Source organism: Mus caroli, unplaced genomic scaffold (assembly GCF_978045245.1).
Source record: "Mus caroli unplaced genomic scaffold, Mus_caroli_1 scaffold_15, whole genome shotgun sequence".
Lineage (NCBI taxonomy): Eukaryota > Metazoa > Chordata > Mammalia > Rodentia > Muridae > Mus > Mus caroli.
Window position 1 is genome coordinate 108,120,239 of NW_028227270.1, and position 15,186 is coordinate 108,135,424.

A 15,186-nucleotide genomic window follows, 5' to 3' on the forward strand; every position below is an offset into this window, starting at 1 on the left:
CCTAACTCAGCGAGATACTGCTTTGCTACTATTGTCTGGTGTCAGGGTCCTCAATCAGTAACACAGAACTACCAAGCGGAGTTGCCGTTTTCAGGGAAGCAGAGTGTGGTGCGTTCAAAGCCAAGAGGTGAGGTTAGAGCTGTCCTCCCACAGATGTTCTGCAGGAACACATTTTGAGGTCAGAGCTCCCTGGAAATTAGGTAATGGGCACTGGTGGCTTACCCAATATTTATTGTTCATTTTATTTTTACTTTGAAAAAAAATTTTTTTTGCAGTACTGGGAATTGAATCAAGAGCTTCACCCACTGAGCTATATTCACAGCCCCCCTTTTACATTATATTTTAACACAGTGTCTTAATAAGTTGTTCAGACTAGTCTGGAGCTCACTCTGTACCTCAGGTTAGCCTTGAACTCTTGATTCTCCTGCCTCAGCTTCCCAAGTAGATGAAAGAACAGGTGTGTGCCATTCATTAGGCCCTGCTGCTTTCTCCTGGTTTGGATGTCCCCCTCCTCCTGAAGATCCTGTATTGCTGCTGGGCTTCCTCTGTGCTCTGTCACTACCCCTAAGTCCCAAATTCTAATTTCTTATGCTTTTGACATGACTTTTTGTTCATGGAAAAAAAGAAGGTTCCTAAGACCTACCATTCTAGAATAACCTATATTTTGTTTTATTTTTTTTGTTGTTTTTTTTTTGTTTTTTTGTTTTTTGTTTTTTGTTTTTTTGGTTTTTCGAGACAGGGTTTCTCTGTGTAGCCCTGGCTGTCCTGGAACTCACTTTGTAGACCAGGCTGGCCTCGAACTCAGAAATCCGCCTGCCTCTGCCTCCCGAGTGCTGGGATTAAAGGCGTGTGCCACCAACGCCTGGCTTTGTTTTATTTTTAAAAATTATTTTATACGTTTAGCTGCTTTGCCTATACTCATGCCCATGTGCCATGCGGGTGTCTAGTGCCCAAGAAGTCCAGAAGAAGGAGTTGGATCCAGTTGAACTGGAGTTGTACACCATTAGAAATTGCCAAGTGGATGCTGGGAACTGAACCTAGGTCCTCTACAGGAGCAGCCGGTATTCTTACCAGCCGAGCACCTCTCCCGCTGGAACCAGCTAAACTCTAAAATGGTTGTTATTATTACTTTTTGGTCATGTTATATGCTGGGTATCTGGTTTCATAAGTGTTCATTCTCATACTTCAGACAGTGTGATTTTAATCTGTGCTAGGCGCTAAGGATGTCTACTTGTGTATTTGAAGAGCTAAAAGTTAAATATTACTTTAATATATGAACCAGGAGGCCAGAGAGAAGACTGTGGTTAAGACACCTGCTCTTCTTCCTGAGGACCTGAGTTCCATTCTGAGCACCCATTTTGGGTGGCTTTCAGTCACCTGTAACCCCAGCTCAAGGGGATCAGATGCCGTCTCTGTCTTTTGCCTCAGTCAGGCAACTGCACACACACACACACACACACACACACACACACACACACACCGTAAAAATCTTTAGATATCTAAATCAATAGCAAAGTCAGACATCTTGCTTTGTTTTTCTAATAAAGAATTTTCTCAGAGTTACAGGATTTATTTCTAAGTTTGGATGCTTAAAAATTGACAGACAGTCAGGCAGTGGTCGCACACGCCTTTAATCCCAGCACTTGGGAGGCAGAGGCAGGTGGATTTCTGAGTTCGAGGCCAGCCTGGTCTACAAAGTGAGTTCCAGGACAGCCAGGGCTACACAGAGAAACCCTGTCTTGAAAAAAAAAATTGACAGACAAATGGGGATAAGTATATTTACTGTGTTCTCAAATCATGTGTAAGGAGGCCCTTTCCCCTTAATTCCCTAATGAGACACAGGTTGGGTGTCTCTTTAAGCCCTTGGTTAGGAAGCAGGAAAAAGCGTGTCAGAGATGCCTGGTGTGTGACAGTGGCCTCTATTGCTAGAGCTGGCATCTGGTAACTGGAGCTGCAGGATTCCAGAGGATTTCTCTTCCTCAGGCCTTCATCCGGGCCTGGTGGTGCATGCCTGTGGGATCAGGAGCTCAAGGGCATCCTGAGCCACGTATCAAGTCCACGGCCAGCCTGGGCTGAGTTAAGACTCTTAAAATAAAGAAAGAAGAGGCATGCTTAGAAAGCGAGGGTTTCTGGATTCAAACTAGTTTGGGAATACAGAAGAGCTGAACGGTAAATGAGTTTGCATAATTACAGATAAACAAGGAAGGGAAAATTGCCAATTGAGACTAACGAATTTTATGTCATTTTGAGATTGGAATTAAAGCTCAGTTGGTAGATTGGCCAGTTGTACATGAAACCCTGGGTTTAATCTTCACACCTCATAGAACCAAGCATGGTGGTATATGCTGCAACCTGGCACCCTAGGAGGAGAAGCAAAAGGGTTAGGGGTCTGGTCAAAGCCACCCTCGGCTACACAGCGAATTTAATGCCAGCCTGGAGATAAGAGACCCTCAAAATTTTTGCGTTTTCCAACTCCATTTTTCCCCCTTCCATTTATGGTGCTGACTTTGAACCAACTCAGGGCCTGATATATCCAAGGCAAGTGGTGCACCCCCAAGATATACCCCGGCACTCCAAGTTAGTTTATTATTTTTAACTTTTTAAATTTATTTTGTATTTGTGTCTATGTGCACACTCTTGTGCTATGGAGGTCAGAGGACAGCTTGTAGGAGTCAGTTTTCTTCACCTTGTGAGTTTCAAGGACTGAGCTCAGGTCAACAGGCTTGGGGTAAGCATCTTTACCCACTGAGCCCAGTAACTTCCTGGCCCTCCAAGATAGTTTTCTAAGATATTTCAAAGTGCGTGCATAAGTAAAATGGGTTCATCATTAAATACAAAGGTAAGAAAAAGTTAAAACGCACACATCAGAGAGAAGCTGAAAACATTTGTCTCAGTCTCTCAGAGACTGCTGTGAGCAATGGTGTATGGGCCTGTGTTTATCTGTTTTATACTGCAGCGTGGAATTGTCTGAAATGGCTAAAACCACGAAACTTCATTCTGCACGTCCATGAGTGCAGAATGGACTAGGAAACTTTCTTTAAAATTAAAATGTAAAATATTTAATGGGTATGGGTGTTTTGCCTACATGTAGGCCTGTGTACCAGGTTGTATACCTGGTGCCTGTGAAGGCCAGAAGAAGCCAACAAGCTTATCAGGAACTAGAGCTACTGACTGTTTTGAGACACCATTGTAAGTGTTGGGGATTGAACCCAGGTGACTTGGAAGAGTAGTCAATGCTCTTCATCTCCAAGCCATCTTTCCATCCCTTAGGGAACCTTCCTAATGAAGAAATCCCAGCCTGGCTACCTGCTGTGCGGCAGAGTTAGCAGGATGCTGGAAATGCCCAACTTCCCTGTGTTTTTGCCATATGGTAAGCATCCCTCCATATGTAAGGAAAGCTGTGTCTATACCTGCCTGAGGTCTGGGGCCGCAACGCAGACAATATGCTGTATTCCAGAAAGCTGCTTCCTCCCAAATGAGCTCTTTCATCCCTCTGTGTAGACAGCCACTTATTTGGGTCCCCCCAAAATAGTAACAGTATGGTGAACTTGAATTAAAGAATATTTATTTTGTTGTCTGTGTGTTGCAAGCTGTTTCCGCAGTTGCTGGATGGGCTGAGAGGGGCGGGGGAACATCAGTGTGCTTTTCTTTAGCTTCACATTCATCCTCGGGAAGAGACTGAGCTAAGTACAATAAACTGAGCAACAGTTGGGCCTGCCCTGCCAGGGAGATGCTTGTCATGCACAGCTCCCGGGCTCTTAGGGAAAAGCTATTTTGGGAAGCGTAGCTCAGGATTGATCAGATGGAAGATATTCATGCCAGAGTGGGAAGGCAGGTGTGACCTCAGGAAACACCAAGCTAGTAGTTGAGTTGGGTTTATGGGCGAACCCAATGCTAAAGCATGTGTGACCAGGCCCCAGTAGTTTTCCTGTGACCCTCAGTGCTGGCTCCACACCCCAGCCCCTTAGTCTTTTACAGAGAACATGGAATAGACTTTCCATGGTGAAGATGCTTGGTTGGCTTAGTGTAACATACGTTCCTAGCCTTAAGATAGTTGGGGATGAGCCGGGCGTGGTGGCGCACGCCTTTAATCCCAGAACTCGGGAGGCAGAGGCAGGCGGATTTCTGAGTTCGAGGCCAGCCTGGTCTACAAAGTGAGTGCCAGGACAGCCAGAGCTACACAGAGAAACCCTGTCTCAAAAAAACCAAAAAAAAAAAAAAAAAAAAAAAAAAAAAAGATAGTTGGGGATGGATACACAGTTCTTGTCTTCATTGTTGGACTTGACAGTTAAAAGGAAAGGCTACTCCAAGATCACCTGTGACCCTTCTTTAGAATAGAGAGTTCATGGGGCTGGGGTGTGGCTCAGAGACAGAACACTTTACCTAGGCGTGCCAGGGTCCTGGGTTCTGTCCTCAGCACTGAAAAAAAAAATCACTGGAGTCACAGAAGAGATGAGATATATATATATATATATATATATATATATATATATATATATATATATATGAGCTTATGGATTTTAATGTTTACTTATTCATTTATTGTGTGTGTGTGTGCACGCGTGCACTTATAAGCAGGCACACTTGTTCCAGGGCAAGCATATGGAGGTCAGAGGATAACTTTCAGAAGTCAGTTCTTTCCTTCTACCATGTGGGACCTGGGAGCCAAACTCAGGTTGTCAGGCTTGGTGGCCAGCCCCTTTGCCTGCTGATTTTTTTTTTCTAATTAAAATTCTGTTTTGAAGCCAGGTGTGGTGGCACATGAGCAGGAGGATGGATCTCTTTGGGTTCGGGGCCAGCGAGGGCTTCATACTGAGATCCTGGCTGCTCTCTCAGAGGACCCAGGTTTAATTCCCAGTACCCACATAGTGGTTCACAACTGTATCTAACTCCCTCTTCTGACCTTCATGAACATGGGCACATACAAGACGAACAGACATACAGGCAGGCAAACACTCATATCCATAAAATAAAAAATAATAATGAAAAAATTAAAAAGTTGTTTTGGGAACTTTAAGGGGGTTCCTTGAGTGAGCGTACATTCCGAGCCAGCATATTTATTCTCAGGAGATGCTTAACACCAAGGTGAGGATGACAGGTAGAGATGAGCAATACTGGCTGAAAAGCAAGCCTCAGGAGCATGAGCAGTGGACTTCTGAGAAGCAGTGTTGTGGGAATTCTCCTGAGCAGGGAGGAAATTAACAGATGGAAAGTGCTTAGCCTCACAGTAATGCACGGTCTTTATGAGGCAGTGAGAAGTGCTAAGTAAATCAGCCTAAATCCAGCACTGCGTATGGAGCTCAGCATCAGAGGGAACATGGAGACGCAGACCAGCTTGCACTTACTCCTGGCTTTTTGAGACTGGCCTCATTTGTATAGGCTAGAAAACATGTATAGCCCAGGCTAGCCTGGAAATCACTGGGTAGTCCAGACTGGGCCTTGAACTCCCGATTATCCAGTCTCTGTCCTTTATTTCAGGATGTCAGGCATGCACCACCATCCCTGGCCATGTTGTCTTTTAAGGGGAAGTTTGACATGGGAAAAGGATGTAGAGAACCATAACTGAGGACAGTTATTGGCTTTGTGGGACAGAAGAGGTGTACCTTGATGTGAGATCAACAGTAGATGCCTTGTCCCTGTATTAATTGCTGTTTACCTTCATCAAAATCAATCAAGTTTAAGTTGGGGGAAGTGGATCATTGGCTAAGAGCCCTTGATGTGCAAGCATGAGGACCCAAGTTCAAATCCCCGGCATCCATGTGAAAGCTGAGTGTGACTGCACACCTGTAACCGCAGCAATGTGTAGGGGTGGAGATGGGAGGGTTGCTGGGCCTTGCTGGCTGTCAGCCTAGCTCCAAGTTTAGTGAAAGACCCTGTCTGAAAGGAACAAGGAAAAGAGAGATGGAGCGGGACACCCAACATTCTCTTCTGACAGACACCCCTCCACACACATTAGCCGGACATATACCCATCTCATATCTTTAAAATTAGGGCTCAAGGGGTAAAGAGCGCTTGCTCTTGCAGAGGACCAAGTTCCAAGTTCAGTTTCCAGCATCCATGTTGGTTGGCTCACACCACCAGCCATTCTAGCTCCACATGTATACACATCCTCACACAGACACATGCACACAAATAATAAAATAGATCTTTAAAAAGGATTGTACTTTAGACTGGAGTAGTGAGCGTTTAGCTTCTGTCTGCACATCTTTACAAGAAGGACTCTATTAATCAAGACTGTTCTTTTTGGGTGGTGGGGTGAGAAAGGGTTTCTCTGTATAGTCATAGATGTCCTGGAACTCACTCTGTAGACCAGGCTGGCTTCAAACTCAGAAATCCACCTGCCTCTGCCTTCCGAGTGCAGGGATTAAAGGTGTGCGCCACCACGCCCAGCAAGACTGTTCTTAAATAAAACCATATAAGGGGGGGGAAATCCATGTTAAAGATGTTCACTGGCCTTGAACTAGTGGCAGTCCCCTGCCTCAGCCTCTTAAGTTCTTTGATTACAGGTGTGATTCACCATGGCCAGCTTAGACAGGCAAGTTCTTACTGCTGTCATGTCTGCTGTAACTGTTGAACCTTCTCCCTACCCCCCTTTTCTGGTTGTTTTGAAGAAGATTTCTACATATCAGAGAGGTCATTGCTCAAGTCCTCATTCCTCCAGGCTAGATTTGGCTTTGATGAAAAACCCAGCAGCAGCAGCTCCTGCTACACTTCTTAGCACTTGCATTTCTGAATTTTTGAGCAGCCTGTGGACTAGACAGAAGGCAGGCTCGTGAATCTGGCAGTTGAAGCCTCAAGTTCTCAGTTCAGAATTTCTGATTAAGGCCAGGTCTGGATAAGACTGTCTTTCTAAGTGCTTGGGGAGCCATGGCTAGCCTACCCACTTGATCACCCATGAGTGGATTCTATTTTTACAGACCCCATTCAGTGGAGATGCCTGCTATTTTTGCTCTCTCCCTTTCCCCCTCTCTCTTCCTTCTCTCCTCTCTTTCAGCTTACATATTCTTTCTTAATGCCTGTAATTCTGCATTTAAGCTTGGCATAATTTTTTTAAATGTAGAACTTGTACAGATACACGTTCTTACCATTTTTTAATCCAGACAAACCAACCAAACAAAAAACAATTTGATTACACCTTGAAAGTTTGCCGAGTAAGATCATATTCAGGAACAAATTTTCAGGCATGGTGGTAGCTCATGCCTGTGAGCCAAGCATTGGCAAACTGGGACAAGAGGACTGCAAATTTGAGGTGAGCATGGAGTACAGAGAGAAACTCGTCTCAAAGAAGAGCCATGGGCTAGGGGTATATCTCAGGTGGCTAGAGTGCTTGCCTTGCATGCAGGGGGCCTGGAGCTCCAGAACTTCAGACGTGGATTTACTTGAATCCCAACACCCACTCGAGAGGTGGAGGAAGCAAGAGGGTCAAGGATTAGGTTTGGAGTACCTAGGGACCTGTCACAAACAAACCCCGAACAAGAAATGGTTGTGGCCTGCCACCATCCTCCAGTGACTGCCCCAACTGAGATCAGTGAGCCCTGCTTTTCTGCACTGTTGGTTTCACCAGCATCTTCTGAGTGCTTTTGAATGAAGATGGCAGGCTTCTAGAAGCCCTTGAGACATTTGTTGGTATTTCTATCCTGAAGACTTAGGGGGCCTGATATCAGAAGTGAATATCTCCTGGGTTCAGGCAATCTTAAATCACAGCTAGGGGTCGCTTCTCTGAGACAACTTTCCCTACCTGAGCAAGAGTCTAATGTGGCTTGATTCATATTCATTCATTCATTCATTCATTCATTCATACATTCATACATTCAAACATTCATTCATTCTCTCCATCCATCCTCCTATCCTTCCTTCCCTTCCCCCTCTTTCTCTCCCTGACTTCCTTTCATCCTCTTTCTTTTATAAGACAGGGTCTCACTGTAGCGTAGGCTATAGTGAGAAATTCACTCGGCAGTCAGGGGTGGCTGACCTGTGCTTCCCCACGCCACAGTGTCTAACAGGATCTTGGGAGATAAGCAGAGATTTGTGGGCAGAGAATGAAATGGCTGCCTGCTATATAGCTGGATGCCTGGCTGTGTAAATTACGAGAGCATCAAGGGTCTCAATGGACTTCAGGGCATCTTCGTGGTTGATGATAATTGGCTTGCTGAGCCTTAGGGTTAATGTCCCTGATGTTATACATCCTTTGCTTTCATTTACCTCTTTTCACCCCAGGGATGAAACCCAGGACCCTGTGCATACTAAACTAAACTAAACTAAACTAAACTAAACTAAGCAAGCGCCCTCCTACTAAGCTGCATCCTGCTTTGGTGACATTTTAAGATTCTAGGAACAATAGAAAAGTGTACAACTTTGAAGTCATGGTCTTTTTTTCTCAGTTGTATGATTATTGAGTCTCATGATTAATGCTTTGTCTCTATTGAGAGTGCATTCTAGAACCAGAGACTTCTTGAATAAAATAGAAGCCAGTGAAACACTTTCCTTGATATTTTCCAAGATGGTGGAGTGTCTGGATATTTAATTTTTTTTTTTTTTTTTTTTTGAGAGAGAGACGCTCTCTGTAGATTTGGCAGCCCTGGAACTATTTGGCAGCTATTAGAGCAAACTGGCCTTGAACTTGAAAAGATCCTCACCTCTGCCTTCCAAATGCTGGAATTAATGCCACTACACCCAGCTGGATATTTAAATTTAAGGCCACATTAGCTTCTCGTGTATGTGTGTGTGTGTGTGTGTGTGTGTGTGTGTGTGTGTGTGTGTGTGTGTGTGTGTGTGTTGCTACACTTCTGTGCATGCATGTGTCTAGAGGCCAGGGTCAGTGTCAGCCATCTCTTTAGCAGCTATACTATTGGCTTCTGTCGTGGCTTTCCAGGTCCTCACTGGCTGGGGTTAGCATTGTAGCATTCATACGGACCACAGTGTCACTCTCTGTAGTGTATGCACTGTCAAGGCTTTCTGTCACTGGGTCAGGGAGCTTCATCATGAGGCGGGCCCTTCTCCTTGCAGCAGCCAGTGACTGACTGACAGGGTTTCCATCCTCACAGGCCTAGGCCACCTACTCTCTGAAAGGGCAGAGTGTCCTTATCAGTGGCAGTGCTAAACAGACATACCCGTTTAAGAGAACTCTGCCCTCCCACCTCTACCTGCAAAGATGCTGAACACACGGGCAGCTCTCTAGAACCTTTCTTTCTGCAATATTGATCAGGAACCTGGAAGCTGATCAGAAGTCATCTTGGTAGATTAGGAATTTATGAAGTAGAAAAGAAGACACTATTAAAGCAGTTTTTATAGATAGAAAGGTAAATGGAACATTTAAAAATCAGCATAACAAAATTGTGTTTTTAATATATATATGTTTTAAATACTTTTTTTGTTGTTTAGAGACTGTTTGAACTGTTTCATAATGCTGATTATGGCCTTGGCTATATTATAGCTGGCAGCGTCAGGATGTGAAGGACAAATCATTGCACAGTGTCACAGTCAGAAATAGAATGTGCGTCCTGAACCATGACTTCAGGCTGGATTCGACTCCCTGCCCATCCTCCCTGCTCCTTTTTGGGAAAATTTGGCCATCCCACCTGAAGGTTTCAGGCCAGGGCAAGTGTCAGGGCACACTTTGAAGACACAGCGTGTGCTTCTTGGCGCCCCCCCCCCCCCTTCCTCCAGGACAGATAAGGACAAATAACCTCAGGTCGTGGCATGCTTTCAGGGTTCCTGACCACGCCCCTCTGCACCATGCTGCCTTTTCACTGGTGGATTCAAAAGCCCTCCCTTCCCTTGACCTTCATTCTGTAAAGTGAAGCCCATTGCATTCAGAAAACTCTTAAGGTGTTTCTTTCCATTTTAGAGGACATGTCTGAAATGTGTATTATATATAGTATAATGTATATATGTAGTGCATAAGTATATATGTAGTATATTTCTAGTTATTGTTTTTAAAAGCTGCACACAGAATAGAAAATAAATGTATTAGTGTGATGTCACATGTGTGTGTGTGTGTGTGTGTGTATAGAACAGGGAGGAAGTGGTAATGGTTGAATGAAAAATCTGGGGTAGACTTTGTACTTTTTTCAGAGTGACTGAGCTAGGCCTGGTGGCACAGACCTATAATCCCACTGCTTAGAAGTCTGAGGCAGGAGAATCATATGTTTAAGACTTGCTACAGAGTGAGTCTTTGAGTTTGGATAACTTAGACCTGTAGACCCTATTTTTATTGAGGTAGCTCAGTGGTAGAGCTCCTGCCTATCATGTATGAAGTTCTATGTTCAGTCTCAAGGACCATAGCAAAGTGGGGTGAGGTTGGGCATTGAATGTTACAGACTCTTGCTAGGTCCATGATTAGGTTTTTGGGTTCTCATCAGGACTCCGGTCTCTTGAGATGCACACACATGTGGCCAAGGAGAAATGATAAAAATAATTAGACAACACACACACACACACAAGAAAACAAAAGAAAACCATTGAGAGATGACTCAGTGGTTAAGAACACTGGCTGTTCTTCAAAAGGACCTGAGTTCAAATCTTAACAACCACGTATCAGCTCACAACTGTCTTTCACTCTAGTTCTAGGGGATCTCACACCCTTTTCTGACCTCTGTGGGCACAAGGCACACAGATATAACTACATGGTACATAGATATAACTGCAGGCAAAAACATTTATATGCACAAAATAAAATTTTAAAAAATTAAATCACAGATGCGACTACTTTTGCTTAAAGATTCCTCATGAAAAGAAATTGTTAAGAAACATTTGTATGAACGAATGCAGCATTAATAGGTAAAATAAACTAAAACATGAAGCCAAGGACCAAACAGCAGCTGAATGACACATGTTTCTCTCCTCGGTTCAGAGCTAAGTTGTGCTCCCCACTAAGTCACCACATTGTTCTGTGTTACAGTTTCACTGTGGGAAAGGCAGTGGGTTCAAGTCCCTTGTGAAAGATGGATGGGCCTTTGCTGCTTTTAAATGAACCGTCCTCTCTCACACGTGCTCCTGGAAAACCTCTCAGCTGACCATCAGCTGCCATGTCTCAGGGTTTGAGGAGCATTTTCCTCTGGGTCAAGTTCAGGACTATATGGCAGAAGTAAGGACCACTGTGATCTGAGTGTTCTGCAGTCCTGCCAGATGAAAGCCAGTGACTGACAGGTTACCAGAACAGGGCCAGAACCTTGGCCCAACTCTGCGGCTCCCTGGGCTTGGAGAGCTCCCATCTAAGCTCAGGGATGACCATCGTTGGAAAGAGAAGCCAGTTTCTGCTCACAATGCACCTGGTGTGTGTGTGTGTGTGTTTCTTTGTGTTGTAGAAAGGGATTCTGCATTTACTCCAGTTGCCCAAGGGCCACACCTAGCATCTCTTTGCTGTGACAAAGCACATGACAGACACCCAGATGCAGGAGCAGGAGGTGGCCAGTCACATGCTCATTCAGGAAGCATAGAGGGATATTGGGTTTCGGCTTGCCTTCTCATTTTCCTCTTTGCCCCTTTTGTTTTTATTCAGTTTGGGGCTCTAACCCATCAGGGGATACTGCCCCTCACGGTCAGTGAGCATCTTCTTCCTCCCTGGCCCTCACAGGCGCCCAACAGTGCGTCTCCTAGGTGATTCCAAGCCCAGTCAAGGTGATTGACCTTCACACCCACAGAGGCAGTGTCTGCACTCTACCTTCTCTCTTGTATCTCAGGAACTTCAACCTTAGTTTCTTTGGAGCCGGTAAAGACTAGAGTAGATTGTCTTTCATTTCTGGGGAATAGATGGTTTGGGGTTTCTCTTTGTGGCTGACTCTGAATTCTTTTTTTGTTTGTTTGTTTTAATATTACGTGTGTGCACATGTTCGTGGAAGAGAGAGAGAGAGAGAGAGAGAGAGAGAGAGAGAGAGAGAGAGAGAAAGGGTAAATTGGAGAACAACCTTTAGAAGTCAGTTTTCTCCTTCTGCCATATGGGTCCCAGGATCGGCAGGCTTAGCTACTGCTTTCATTCCCTGGACTGTCTCCCCAAACCCTCCTTCCAACATGTTCTTATGCCTACCTCACACCCCTTTTTTGACTCTGGCCCTTGGTATGTAGCCCAGCCTGACCTTGTATTTATGATCCTCCTGCCTCAGTCTCACAAGTGACTGGGATTGCATTGACATGCTGCCGTGCTTAGCTAACTAAGTACCCCTTTTGAGATATCTAAAACGCTTGGATTTACCACTAGGTATACAGAGGAAAGGGAATAATAGCGAAGTGGAAGAGGGTTTGAGCTGGAGGGAAGATGGAGGAGATCTTGGATTGGCCAGGCACCTGTGGGACGGGAAACTTCAGCATCTTTTCAGACTGGGCATCTGCCTAAGCAGTCTAGTCCCCAGGTACTTCCTGGAGTAAGGTGTTCTTACCTCCATGGCTATGTGAGCTTCCCAAGGTTCCATTCCTACAGACCTTTCAACCATATATATATATATATATATATATATATATATATATATATATATATATATTGCTGTGTATTAGTATATCGCTAAGCGAGGATGCCTACAAGGAAAGCTTCCGAAGGTCGCAGAGCTTTGTTGCTGTCTTGCGCATCCTAAGAATCCAAACACTTTCCCCAGAAGTCTCTGTGATGAAACAGTGTTTCTAGTCTGTGACAATGAAAACTGCAAATAGAATGACAGTTAAACATTGTAAGAAGCCTTGTAATTCCATTTCCGTATGCAGTGTTCAGTGGCCTTTTCTTTGCAATTACCCTGGAGCCATCTGAGCCCCCTTTCCATGATCCCCTGTAACCCCTTTTGTTGGTGCTTTGGGAAACTCATCAAAGGCGGGTGTTACTCTTTGGGGCTGCGCCCTGCTGAACACATTGGCGCCTTAGATTACGCTCATTCTCAGGACTCACACAGCTGAGTAATATATGAGATAGGAAACCTCCACTGATAGGTATGCCCAAGAAAAGACTTATCAGAGTGGTCCTCACAGCATTCCACAGGGGAGTGGAAGCCTGTGCTGATGTCATGGGCAGCTCTGGGGCTATCTCCAGAAGTGCTTCTGACTCTCTGACTGTCAACGGAACTAAGTGATAAGACACCAAGTACCATAGCTTGTTCTTTTTCAAGTAGAGCCTAAATAAAAACAACGCTACAAATGTCTACATTGTTATGTTATTCTCTCAAGATTTGGTATTCTATAAGACCACACACATATATAATTAATCTTGATGCTATCAGTTAAATGAGAGCACCTTGTCAGGTAGTTTTGTTGTTTTGTAGTGTTGTTTCTTAAAAATTCCTTAAATTTTTGAAGTGGTGTGTGTGTTTGTGTGTGTGTGTGTGTTTGTGTGTGTGTGTGAGCACGAACATGCACAAGCCATGGTGTATATATGGAGGTCAAAGGGCATCTTGCAGGGATTGATTTTCTTCTACCATGTGGATCTCAGAAATCTCAGAAATTTTAAGTCATTGGACTTGATGGCAAACTCCTTTCCTGCTGAGCCATATTGCTGCCCCTGATTTTTGTTGTTGTTTTGTTTATTTATTTTTGGTAGAGTCTCTTATTGCCCAAGCCGGCCTCGAACTCTGTATGTAGCCACAGATGACCTTGAAATCCTTATTCTCCTGCTTCTACCTCCCAAGTGCTGGGGTTAGACCCTGTTTTTATTTGGTACTAGAGACCAAACTCATAACTAATGCATGCCAGGCACTCCACCAAATGAACGACACCCTCCAGAGCCTAAGTCCATATAATTAACTGGATTACTCTTAAGTAATGTTCTTGTAGTCATCTTACCTTCCATAGCAAGGTTACTGTCTATAACAATGCTGGGATGCTCATGTCTGGACCACTCCATAGCGAGCACTTGAAAGATGCTGGTGTCACTTAGAAGCTACATTTGAGTTTACTTTCCCTTAATTAGCTTAAGTTTCAGTAGCTACTTGGAACTAGAGAAGGCCACCTTGTTGGGGTCCAGGTCTGCAGGGGCTTCCATGTTGACTCCTAAAGCTCAAGCATGTTTAGGAGAAGTATTTATTCATTTAGACTCTGGGGACAATTTGATGTCTCTAAATCTGAGAAAATGCTTACATGTTTTGTCATTGAATTTATATCCGTTTTATAGTAATTCTCGAGCGGAGTGACTGCTAACTTCAAAACTCCTCTTTATTACCTTGGAAAATTGTTTTTATGGGCACCATGTTTGGAAGCAGTCTGTTTCGGAGAGGCTGGTTTGTCTCATTGTGAATACAAGAACCTCCTCGTGTGCTCCCTGCCTATCCTCCCCATTTATGGTGCCAGGCACTCTGTTCTTAAGCCCAGCAGCTGTTGTGACAGGGGACAGTTTGCATTCTTAGCCAGCAGCTGCCCAAAGCATTTCTAATCTGGTTTTGGCAGGAAATAGCACACAAGTGAAAGCCAAATTAAAAGAAGCTTGAAAAATAACAGACTAACTTAGGGCAGCACCAAAGGGCGGTCTGGTCTCCTCTGCAGACTGTATTAGTAATTCATTAACGTGACAGGGCCCAAAGGCACTCCGGGGTGGGGTCATGTGTGATCAAGTTTAAAACCCAGAATATAGGCACCTTAGACAAAACTTCAAGGTTAAGACCATGTACTGCTTACTCTTCAAAGGGACCCAAGTTCAGTGTCCATCACTCCCACTGAGTGGCTCATAACCATCTGTAACTCAGCTCTAGCCGATCTGATGCCTTCCGGGTTTCATGGGCACCTACACTCACATTCTCTCTCTCTCTCTCTCTCTCTCTCTCTCTCTCTCTCTCTCACACACACACACACACACACACACACACACACTTAAAAATAAAATAAATCTTTAGTAAACACAGAATCTAATTCAAGTCCTAGAATAAGCTCGGAGGAGGTTATTACTATTTTTATTATTTAAATGATACGCTACAAATTTGTTTTAATTGATTTAGCCAAGAACTTAAAATTATTGTTCTTCCAAGATAAAGTACTCATTGATAATTAGTAGTTAGGGTCCCTCCCCTCCTCTGTTCTGTGCTATACAATGTCACCCACTCTCCACAGGAAGCTGCTCCAACATTCCTTCAGCATTACTTATGCATCTATTTGGCCAGCACACTTACTTTTGCTGAATGCAAGGAATAAAAGCATGTGTCTTATTTAGTCTCTTTCCTTCAGGGAGCCACTTTTCACTGAAGGTAAACACTCCTCAACAAGTGCGAGAGCTTTACCAGC

General features: G+C 44.2%; 1 protein-coding gene across 1 annotated transcript in view; it reads left to right on the forward strand.

Moving 5' to 3' along the window:
• The window catches only part of Actn2 (actinin alpha 2), a 71,315-nt gene that overhangs the window by 13,323 nt on the left and 42,806 nt on the right, over window positions 1–15,186 (forward strand). The gene's annotated exons all lie outside the window — the stretch shown is intronic.